Raw genomic sequence first — 10,828 nt, forward strand, 5'->3', positions numbered from 1 at the left:
TTAGAATAGATCAGGATGTCATCAATGAACACTACAACACATTTGTCAAGGTGTTCTCTGAAAGTACGGTTCATCTGATCCATGAATACTGCTGGAGCATTGGTCAAACCAAATGGCATCACTGTAAACTCGAAATGACCATATCTCGTACTGAAGGCGGTTTTAGGAATGTCAGCTTCTCGGACTGGAATTTGATGATAGCCCGAACGAAAGTCAATTTTAGAGAAAGTGGAAGCACCTCGGAGTTGGTCGAAAAGATCATCAATTCTAGGAAGAGGATATTTATTCTTGATAGTAACCCGGTTAAGTTCACGATAATCTATGCATAATCGCATAGATCCATCCTTCTTTCTTACAAAGAGAACAGAAGCACCCCAAGGTGAAGAGCTAGGTCGGATAAAACCTTTGACAATCAAATCATCCAGCTGAGTCTTCAACTCTTTCATTTCAGACGGTGCCAGCCTATAAGGAGCTTTAGCAATAGGGCCGGTACCAGGAATAAGATCAATAGTAAATTCAACTTCCCTTTCAGGAGGAATTCCCGGTAGCTCATCAGGAAAAACATCGGGAAATTCACATACTACAGGAATGTTCTCTTTAGGAGGCAGAGAGGAAGAATTTGAAGAAGTCACCATACACAAGAAGGCTAGATGACCCTTTTTCATCGCATTGACAAACTTCATAGCAGAAATTAATTTAGTACCGGTTTGTCTTTTAACCATTTGATAAGGCACACGGTGACCTGAAGGGCTTGTAAGAATTATTTTCTGATCTCGACATTCAAATCGAGCATGATAAGTATGTAACCAATCCATGCCCAAAATGATATCAAATTCTTCAAGCGGAAATTGGAAAAGATTTGCTGGAAATATAGATCCCGCAATAGAAATAGGGACTTCCGGATAGATTTTAGAACAGGAAAAAACATCACCAGAGGGTAAGGATATAGATGTGCTTTAACCATGTGATGATTCAAGTGATAATTTATCGGAGAGTTTTATTGAAATAAAAGATAAAGAGGCACCCGTATCAAATAGTACCAAACAAGGAACATCAAAAATAGAAAATGTACCAGTAATGATATCAGGATGTGCCTCAGCTTCTGCTCGACTCATGACAAAAATCCGACCCTTCGGCCTCACCGGCCTCTTGGGGCGGGGAGTAGTAGGAGCCGTCACCTTCTTCTCCGGGCAAACATTGGCCTTGTGGCCCGGTTTGTTGCATGAAAAGCATATGATAGGATCAACGAAGCATTTACCAGGATGTGCTGGTTTCTTGCAGTTATAACACACTCGGTCTTTAGTACCTTTATTGTCGTTAAAAGCTGAAGATTGACCACCCCGGTTAGCTTGCACATTAGAAACAAATCTCCTCTTGTTTGGGTCAGAGGGAGAAGAGATAAACCTGGGTGAAGGAGTATAAGGCCTAGAAGATGGATATAAAGGCCTCTTGCCAAGATTAGAACTAGTTGCACGAGCTTTATTTTCAATGTCTTTCAGGGAATTCTCAGCCCATAAAGCATCATTGTAAATTGAAACAAAGCTGGTGGAATCCCGACGGACCATACTTTTGATTTTAGGAGAGAGCTTTTCAAGATAAAAGAAGGCTTTTTCATTGTCATCCTTCACCAATCTAGTTGCATAATGAGCCAACTCGTTGTATTTATCGGTGAAGGTCTGAACAGGAAGGCTTCCTTGCTTTAACTCAATGAATCCTTTCAACTTCTGCTGCTTAAGTTCTTGCGGATAGAATCGGGCCTCCACTAATTCCTTGAAACGTTCCCAGTCAAATCCTGGTTCAGATGAAGCGGTAGGCCCAGTCATGGACCACCATCGATCTGCTTCTCGTACTAAGAAGTGAGATGCCAGCTTCACCTTATGTTCCTTCTTAACATCATACAACGTAAAGCTTTTCTCTAACTCCCGAAACCACCCTGTAAGAGCAACTGGATCAATCTCTCCACCATAAGTGGGAGTGTTGATTCGGGTTAACTGATTAGCCACCCAAGTATAGGTGCCTGGAGTACCCTCAGGAGGCGAGGGAGGAGGAGCTTGTTGATTCTGCTGATTTTGTTGGTTTTGGAGAATTTGAGTAAGAACTAGTAAAAGAGCATCATCAATTCTTCTTGGCGGAGCCATCTTTAAAAGAGAAAATTTAATTAGTACCTATCAATTAACAATCACAAACAGACTACCACATAAAATCCTAAATCTACCCATCCTACCCATCTCTCAAGTTTATTATTTAAAGGTCAAGTGATTTTAAGTGGGGTGCACGAACGTGCGTCGGGAGCAACAAGCTCTGATACCAACTGTGACACCCTTATAAATAGCGTTAATTAAACACGTAAATTCTACAGAAAAACTGACAGGATATGTTTGTAATTGGTTCAACTAGACAAAACCTGTAATTTTTAAAAACTTTTCTAAACCATTCACAAACATCTCCAAGAGGAGGGTGCCAAAACCTGTAAATACTAACAAACTAATTTACATAACTATGCTAAAGGCAAGAAAATATAGAGATACAAACCAAAGTAAAAGAGGGAGACATATGTCCCTTCAAAATATATACACAACCAAAAGTTAAAAGATTTACTACAAAAATAGCCAAACTAGGTCCAAGGTTCTTTTGCTCACTAGCTCGCCCGTGTACCCCAACTAAGCATCATCAACCTGTCAATCGCATTTTATACAAACACGAAAGCCACAATTCAGTGGGGAGTAACTTCGAGTCCTCCTAGCCACGAAATGTCATATTTAATGTAACATGTACTGTAACATGTAAACAACATCATAAATCAATTAACTATCGAGTATTCTAACATATGACCACTAAACTGACCAAATTAAACTATCATGTGAATCATATAACAAATAGTAATCCAAACTTTATCAATTGTAACCGGCTTACATCTCACCTATTACAATTCATAAAATCACCATACAAGAAAGGGCAATATATCAAAGACAGGTATAAGTTCTTAGCACCGTCAATAGTCACTCTGTAACTCGAGTCTATACCACGACGTAGGGAAGTTAATCGAACCGGTATCTTGGCTCAGAGGTTCTATCAAAACATGGCCAAGACACAACACAACCCTAGCCTAAAATCTGCGCAGACCTAGACATGCGGATACACACCACCGCACCCAAGACCCACAATTTTTCTAAAACAAAGTGAGTACCCTAAGGAGTCCACCAAAGGGTTGGCTAGTACTTAAGCTGACCACTTACTATCAAAATAAGTAACGAGGTCATGCCCCAACTTGGATATAATCCCACCAAGTCAGGAACACAAAGGCTATTAAGCAGTGAACATATACTCGTCAAAGACTATAAAGACCTATCTATGACAAACACAACAACCTGCAAGAAATATTCAATACCCATTCTAATTCTAGCAATTTTAACAATATTAAAGGTTTCAGGGAATCTAAGGCCATTTTTTTACAATATAAGAAACTATTAAATTCAACCAACATCACATGTGAACTAAAAACTTAATAAATGGCCTAAAACAAGAAAAAGGCCGATTATCCAATTCATATAAAATTTCATCCAACCGAATTTTTACCCGCAACCCCGGATCTGCGCAGTGCAGGTTAAATTGCGGCCGACCAATCACTCAATTGATCGACATCGAATCGATCAAAGGGACTAAGGCTCGATTTTGCACAATCATCAAAACATTGCAATTATTGTTATAAGATTCATTTTGAGCCTATTCATTACAATTTCATTTTATAATCTAACCTAACATGTGTCAACTACCATAATAAGCATACTTCATCATCAAAATTTTATTTACTACTAACCTTATTCATTTCCTAAGACTACCCACATGTTACTTTTACTAAGCATATCATTAATAAACCCGAAACTACAAGTAATGCATGAAAATCCGCGAAACAAGCAACGGACCAACCCGGGCCAACCCCAAGGCAGCCGTGGGCCTGCCTGGACCTGCCGGCCTGCTGGCCGCCACCCCCATCCCTCCATTTCTCCATTTTTGTTCAGTTTAACATCGTCTGAAACATCAATTAATCATTCCTATACTAATATGTTAACTTAAACTAACAAAAGACAAGCATTAGACATGCATGCAACCCATTTTATCATGTGAAAATTTACTACTCAAACAAAAATCACAAAAACATACAAAAAGCAAAGAATGTGACGATTATTCGTCGAGTAACTCGAAATATGTTACCTTAAGCTAGAAAATGAGCAATTAGCACCTTGAATACCAAACCCTAATATACACTAGCCACTATCTTCAACAATATACGAGTCCCCAAACTCGTCTTCCAAATCTTCACCTAAATAAACAATAAAAACACAATAATAAGTATAAAAACCGAAATATGCCCAAATTCGTCTTAAATCAACATCAAGAAAACTGAAATTAAAACATACTAGGACGTAGATCTCGAAGAGAGGATTCCGAAAATATAAACTTTGCGAAAATCCGACAAGAAACGAGTGAGTTATGGTGAAATTTGGCTTAGAAAGGTAAGAAAATGGTGTATTTAGTTTAGAATAGGATAGAATGTTAAGGAAGATGAAGTTAGGTGAGAAAAATCAGAAAAAAGGAAGGGGAAAGGGAGGTGCTGCGGAAAAGGAAAGGAAAGGAGGAAGGGAGCGGGTTTTAGTCGGGATTTTACGAGTCGGTTTTGGCTCGTTTCGATAATAATTAGAACCGCTTGTCAATTGCAAATTCCAACAAGACCAAAGTTCTTAAACACGAGATTACAAGAAAATTGAATACTCATACGACCCATTTCCAAAATCGTTTGCCCAATTTTCAAAAGAGTTGACATTTTTCCCCGATATGCCCTTATTTCGAAATAAAAAGTTTTTACACGGTTTAAACTATTTTTAAACATTTCGAAACTATCAAAATAAATACTTTTCTTCAAAATATAATAAAATTATATTTCTTTGAATTATTATTACTTCAAATACATTGATATCAAATTTTACTTGATTAATAAATTACTTCCGCAATATAATAATGGTCCGAAATTACGGGGCGTTACACATTGTTTGGTACCCTCATCGTGTAATAAATCACTTGACCGACCATTTCGACCACTGTTTGGTACCCTTGGTTCTTAATACCATGACGGTTTAATCGGTGTTTCGGTGATAATATTTGGTTAATTACATTTAAAAGGTATTTTAAAACAATTTATTTCATTTCTTTACATTTTGGAAGGTATTTTAAAGCTTTTCATCATTTCTTTACATTTCCAAAATAAATGTATCAGTCACCAACACAATGTCATCCTTGGTTCTACATACCATGTCGGATTTTAACCCGAGTACAATGATGAGTATTGACTAATTATATTCAAATGAACTTAAAACAATTAGTTCATATTCATTTTTCAAAACTATTCATGTCAAGCTCATAAAGTCGAACCCGACATTGAATATCATCAAAACAATGATGATTATTCAAGTCTCGTTCCTCAAATCAACACAAATACGACCTAAACGGTCCTTTCAAACCAAAACGGGTTCAAATACCCATATTTCAACATGTTTTATAAACTTTTTTCAATGGTCAGAATGCATCTTATAACGTTGACTGGCCCGCGCCTAAACAGGCCGTTTCTTTTCCTATTTTCAAACCAGGGGAAACCCCTTACATCGCCAATAGGCTCGCGCCTTATTTGGCTTCCTGGTGTAGGGTCTGTTTGTAACACCCCTTCATACCAAGATGCCTTACCAGGACCACCCAGCCATGAAAGAGTGTTACCATCTTGATTATCCAAATCAAAAACCAATGAAATAAATCCAACAGCTGACAACTACAAAATCATAACTAAGATTCGAGACTGTGATGCTATAACTGGTGAAGACGACTCCCCCATGACCGCCCAAGATGACCAAAAGCAATACCTGTCAAGCCTGCTCACCATCCCCGAATGGATCATAGTAGATTCCATAAACAACAACAGCGAGGTCAGTACCATTCAATCAATATAAGACAAACAAACAATGTAACAGGCTGTTCATCCTCCACAGTAACTAACTACACACCGAAGTGTGTAGCCCTGCCAGATTACCCATCGCAACAGGTAATCCACTACGCCGGTAGGGGACCGCAGCCCATCCCCACCAAGTCCAGCTCATCAACGAGCTACTATCAATCCCTGTCCCTTAATGTGCAAATCCCCTCCCGTGACGGGTTCCACGGAGGGCGAACTATGGTGTGAAGCCACTCCTGCAAGTGACTCCACCACAATCACACACACCACAACATCACAACTGTCACAACACCGCAACCGTCACAACACGACCACATCACCACCGTCACCACAACACCCATACTCCGATGATCAGCAGATAACAACAATTACAAAACAAACATAATCTTAAATCAATCAATAGTAACTGAGTAGGGGAAACCCTACCTTAACAATAACAGCAATATGGAGAATCGGACAATTAGAATGGCTCCTCTACAAAGTCTTCTCCTATTCAATAATCATATAACACAATTACACATTGCACACTTCACTATTCCCTTTCCTCCAATTCATACATACAGCAACCCTTAGAATAAATCATCAATGACATGGGGATAAGGACTTACCAACGATGGAACGAGAGATTGAATGTAAGAGCTACGATGGATACACACACAGTGGGAGATTTGGGAGTGATTAGGTTATTGTAAAATGATTAGGTTTGCAAATGACGTTTTTAGAAACTGATTATCGAATATAAATCCCTAATTACTCCCGAACCTAACCGCTGAAATAATACTCGGCAGACCGGATACTCGGTCGAGTATAGGACATACTCAGCCGAGTATCCTCTACTCGGTCGAGTATTCATCATACTCGGCCGAGTATTCCTCGGTAGAAGCCAAATACAATACCTTTTTGACAATACTCGGCCGAGTAGGCTCTACTAGGTCGAGTACTTAGCTTATGAAAATCCGTAGTATTACAGCTGTTGTTTGTGGAATCTGCTGTGATCCATTCGAGGATGGTGAGCAGGCTTGACAGGTATTGCTTTTGGTGAGCTTGGGCGGTCATTGGGGAGTCGTCTTCACCAGTTATAGCATCACAGTCTCGAGTCTTAGTTATGACTTTGTAGTTGTCAGCTGTTGGATTTATTCCATTGGTTTTGGATTTGGATTTAGTTGATGTAAACATTTACACTTTTCAGTATTTATAATAAATGTGTTAGGACAGACGCTTTTGATATGTAGTAACCTCGGGTAAACGAGATGGTAACACTCTTTCATGGCTGGGTGGTCCTGGTAAGGCACCTTGGTATGAGGGGTTATTACAAAGTGGTATCAGAGCCGAAGATTCCGGCACCTAAAACAAATGAACATAATGAACTTAGGGAGTCTAAATAAAATGAACCCGAGGAGAGTAGTTTGGAGCTACAGCAAAGACTCGGAAGACGTCCCAGAATCGCAATTTAGCCCTCACTAACTCGAGCTGGTCACGGGGGGAAATGTGTTGAGAGTTGTGTCATATATGGGCATGTATGTGAAGGTCCATGGTTGGAACATATGGTGATAAGGATTGTGTATGCGGATTCGTAAAAGTATATTGAGAACTGAAACGAAGTAGAAGGAATAAATATGTGAAATTTAGTGAAACGGTTTTAGCATGTGAACGATTGACATGATTAGATGTTTATTATGTGGCATTCGAATTCCTGTTGATATATGATTGTTTGTTAGGGTAGAAAGCATGATAGGGGATACTATGTATTGTTTGTAGCTCGTTTAGCATGACTCGGCTGAGCAGGGCAGGTACTCGACCGAGTAGGGGGTATTCGGCCGAGTAACCAGGCACTCGACCGAGTGTTGTTTGGCAGTAAGTGGCAGTTGCTATTGAATGTGTTTACTCAACCAAGTATATAGGCATACTCGACCGAGTAGAGCATACTCGGCCAAGTGATGTTTTATACTCGACAGAGTATGAGTTTCGTGAATTTGATGTTTGCTACTGGAGTAGACTACTCGACCGAGTATCAGTAATACTCGACCGAGTAGTCCTTACTTGACCGAGTATTGCTGGATACTCGGCCGAGTGCTTATTTGGCGGAAGGTCACACCCATTTTGAGCCGTAGGCTTTTGTGCTTATGTTTCCTTGTTTCTTATCAGCTCAAAATACCGCCTAAAAGAACTGCCGCCCAAATTCAAGCTTCTGAGATTACCATTGATGAGATTGCTCGTATGATTGAGCAATAAGATGCTCTTCTTTACGCTCTCAAGAATGTGGGAAAGGGGAACGAGAAGCCTGTGGATGCTACTCAGCTTAGCATCATCATCGCCCGCTTCAACCCACCCACATATGAGGGAGTTGGGGAACCAAAGTTGCTTGAGAAGTGGCACCGTGAGATGGAAAGTCTCATGGAAGTGGTCAAGTGTCCGGAGGATATGATCGTTGAGCAGGTAGTATATTACCTGAGAGGTAAAGCCGTCGTGTGGTGGCAAAATGTCAAGAAGGATGCTAGAGCCTTCTACAAAGCTGAGGGTCTGGGGGCTATTCCTTGGTCAGGTTTGAAGAGCGCTATAAGGAAGCAGTTTGTGCCGGAGCATATCCGACACAAGATGATATCTGAGTTCGACTCCTTCACCATGACCGATGATATGACAGTCACCGAGTATTATCACCGGTTCCTAGAGTTGTCTCGTTATGTTGAGGAGATGCAGTTGGGACAAAGGGGTTTGGCTCTTCGTTTTGAGAGGGGTTTGTCTGCCAAGATCATGAACCGTCTACCAGCTGGAGTCGCCACTAATCTTAAGAAAGTGTACCTGAGAGCGGATCAAGCTGAGAGAATGGTAGATCTCTCAAAAGAGATTAATTAAAGACTGCTGCCGAGAAAAGGAAGGTTGACAATGGAAGCAACAATCAGTCGGGCAACCAGAAGGGTAACTCCAACCATGCCAAGGCTTTTTCTTGTGGAGCTGGTTTCTCCGAGGGATCTCGTGGTTCGGGAAAAGCTGGTGGTCGGAGTTTGAGTGATAGCTCCAACCTTACATGCTTCAACTGTGGTGGTGTAGGCCACAAGAAGCGGGATTGCACGAGTGTCAAGACCGGAGCAGGTTCAGGAGCTTATCAAGGGAATTTCTCTCGGGGGCCAACTCAGAGCTTTGCTAGCAACTGGCCGGGTGGATCATGGGAAACAGAGGTGGACATAGCAACCATGGCAGTTATAACCGCAGTGGTGGTGGAACTTATCAGCGCCAGAACAACAGTGTCACCCAGGATTCGGCAGCCAAGCCGAGTACTTCTAATGCTTCGGTCCAGGGTGGAGGGCAGAAAAGTAGTGGAAAGCTTTTCATGATGGATAAGCAGGAAGCGTAGAATGATGCACATGTAGTCACCGGTACCTTTCTCAATCATAATGTACCGTCTTTTGTTTTGTTTGACTCAGGGGCAAAACATTTTTTTGTGTCTTGTAGTCATGCTTTATCTATGGGCTTGGGGGAGTTTGAGATTGTAAAGGATGAGGTGTTCATACCTTCTGGGGAGTCTGTGTCATGTGTCAAGTTATATAAGGGAGGGTTTGAGGTGATTATCGGAATGGATTGGCTGGGTAAGTATGATGCCAAGATAGATTGTTGACAAAAGAAAGTGTCTTTAAGGGGTCCAAAGGGTATAAAGGTGTCTTATAGAGGGTTTGTTGTTAGACCTAAGTGTAAGTTCGTAGCTGTGATGACTTTAAAGTCATGTTTGAGGAAGAAGTGCCCCTTGATTCTTAGCCAAGTGAGAGATGGCCGAGTAGAGTCACAATCAGTTGATGAGATACCAGTAGTGGGAGAGTTTGATGATGTCTTTCCTGAGGAGATATTGGAGTTACCGCCAAAGAGGGATGTGGATTTCAGCGTGGAGCTCAAACCAAGAACAGGTCCTATATCTAAAGCACCATACCGTATGGCACCTAAAGAATTAGCTAAGTTGAAGAAACAGTTACATGAGTTGTTAGAAAAGGGTTATATTCGGCCATGTGTGTCACCTTGGGGAGCTCCAGTTTTGTTTTTGAAAAAGAAAGATTGGAGCATGAGGTTATGCATCGACTACAGGGAGCTTAACCGTGTCATAGTGAAGAACAAGTATCATTTGCCCAGGATTGATGACTTGTTTAATCAGCTGAGTAGAGCAGGTGTGTTTTCCAAGATTGATTTGAGGTCAGGTTATCACCAGTTGAGGATAGTAGATGAGGATATTCCAACGACAGCATTCCGATCTCGATATGGTTATTATGAGTACGTGGTGATGCCTTTTGGTTTTACCAATGCATCAGCAGCTTTCGTTTGATGAACCGGATCTTTACACCATTTTTGGATAGGTTTGTGGTTGTTTTCATCGACGACATCTTAGTTTATTCCAAGACTAAGGAAGAACATGAGGAGCACTTGAGGATGGGTTTGCAGACTCTAAGAGAGAATCAACTTTATGCCAAGCTATCTAAGTGTGAGTTCTGGTTAGAGGAGGTGGCTTTTCTGGGTCATGTGATATCTAAGAAGGGGGTGTCTGTGGATCCTAGCAAGATTGAGGCCGTGACCAAGTGGGAATCACCGAAAAGTGTTGCTGAGATTCGGAGTTTTTTAGGCCTTGTTGGCTACTACAGGAGGTTCGTGAAAGACTTTTCTACCATAGCACGGCTTATGACTGCCTTGATGAGGAAATAGACTAGATTTGTTTGGGATGAGAGTTGTGAGACGGCGTTTCAGACCTTAAAGGAACATTTAACCACAGCTCCTATTCTAGCCTTGCCAAAGGGATGTGAGAACTTTGAAGTGTATACCGACCGATGCTTCAAAGAATGGTCTAGGTTGTGT

The 10,828-nt window shown here is 41.0% G+C and overlaps 1 long non-coding RNA gene across 1 annotated transcript; it reads right to left on the minus strand.

Moving 5' to 3' along the window:
* Nucleotides 1–2,608: 2,608 nt before the first annotated feature.
* Nucleotides 2,609–4,525, minus strand: LOC141634080 (uncharacterized). The gene is made up of 3 exons (XR_012538811.1): nt 4,419–4,525; nt 4,213–4,321; nt 2,609–2,675 (listed from the first exon to the last, which is right to left on the minus strand). It is a non-coding gene; the product is annotated as an uncharacterized LOC141634080 (long non-coding RNA).
* Nucleotides 4,526–10,828: the final 6,303 nt, after the last annotated feature.

This window comes from Silene latifolia, chromosome Y, assembly GCF_048544455.1.
Source record: "Silene latifolia isolate original U9 population chromosome Y, ASM4854445v1, whole genome shotgun sequence".
Classification (NCBI taxonomy): Eukaryota; Viridiplantae; Streptophyta; class Magnoliopsida; order Caryophyllales; family Caryophyllaceae; genus Silene; species Silene latifolia.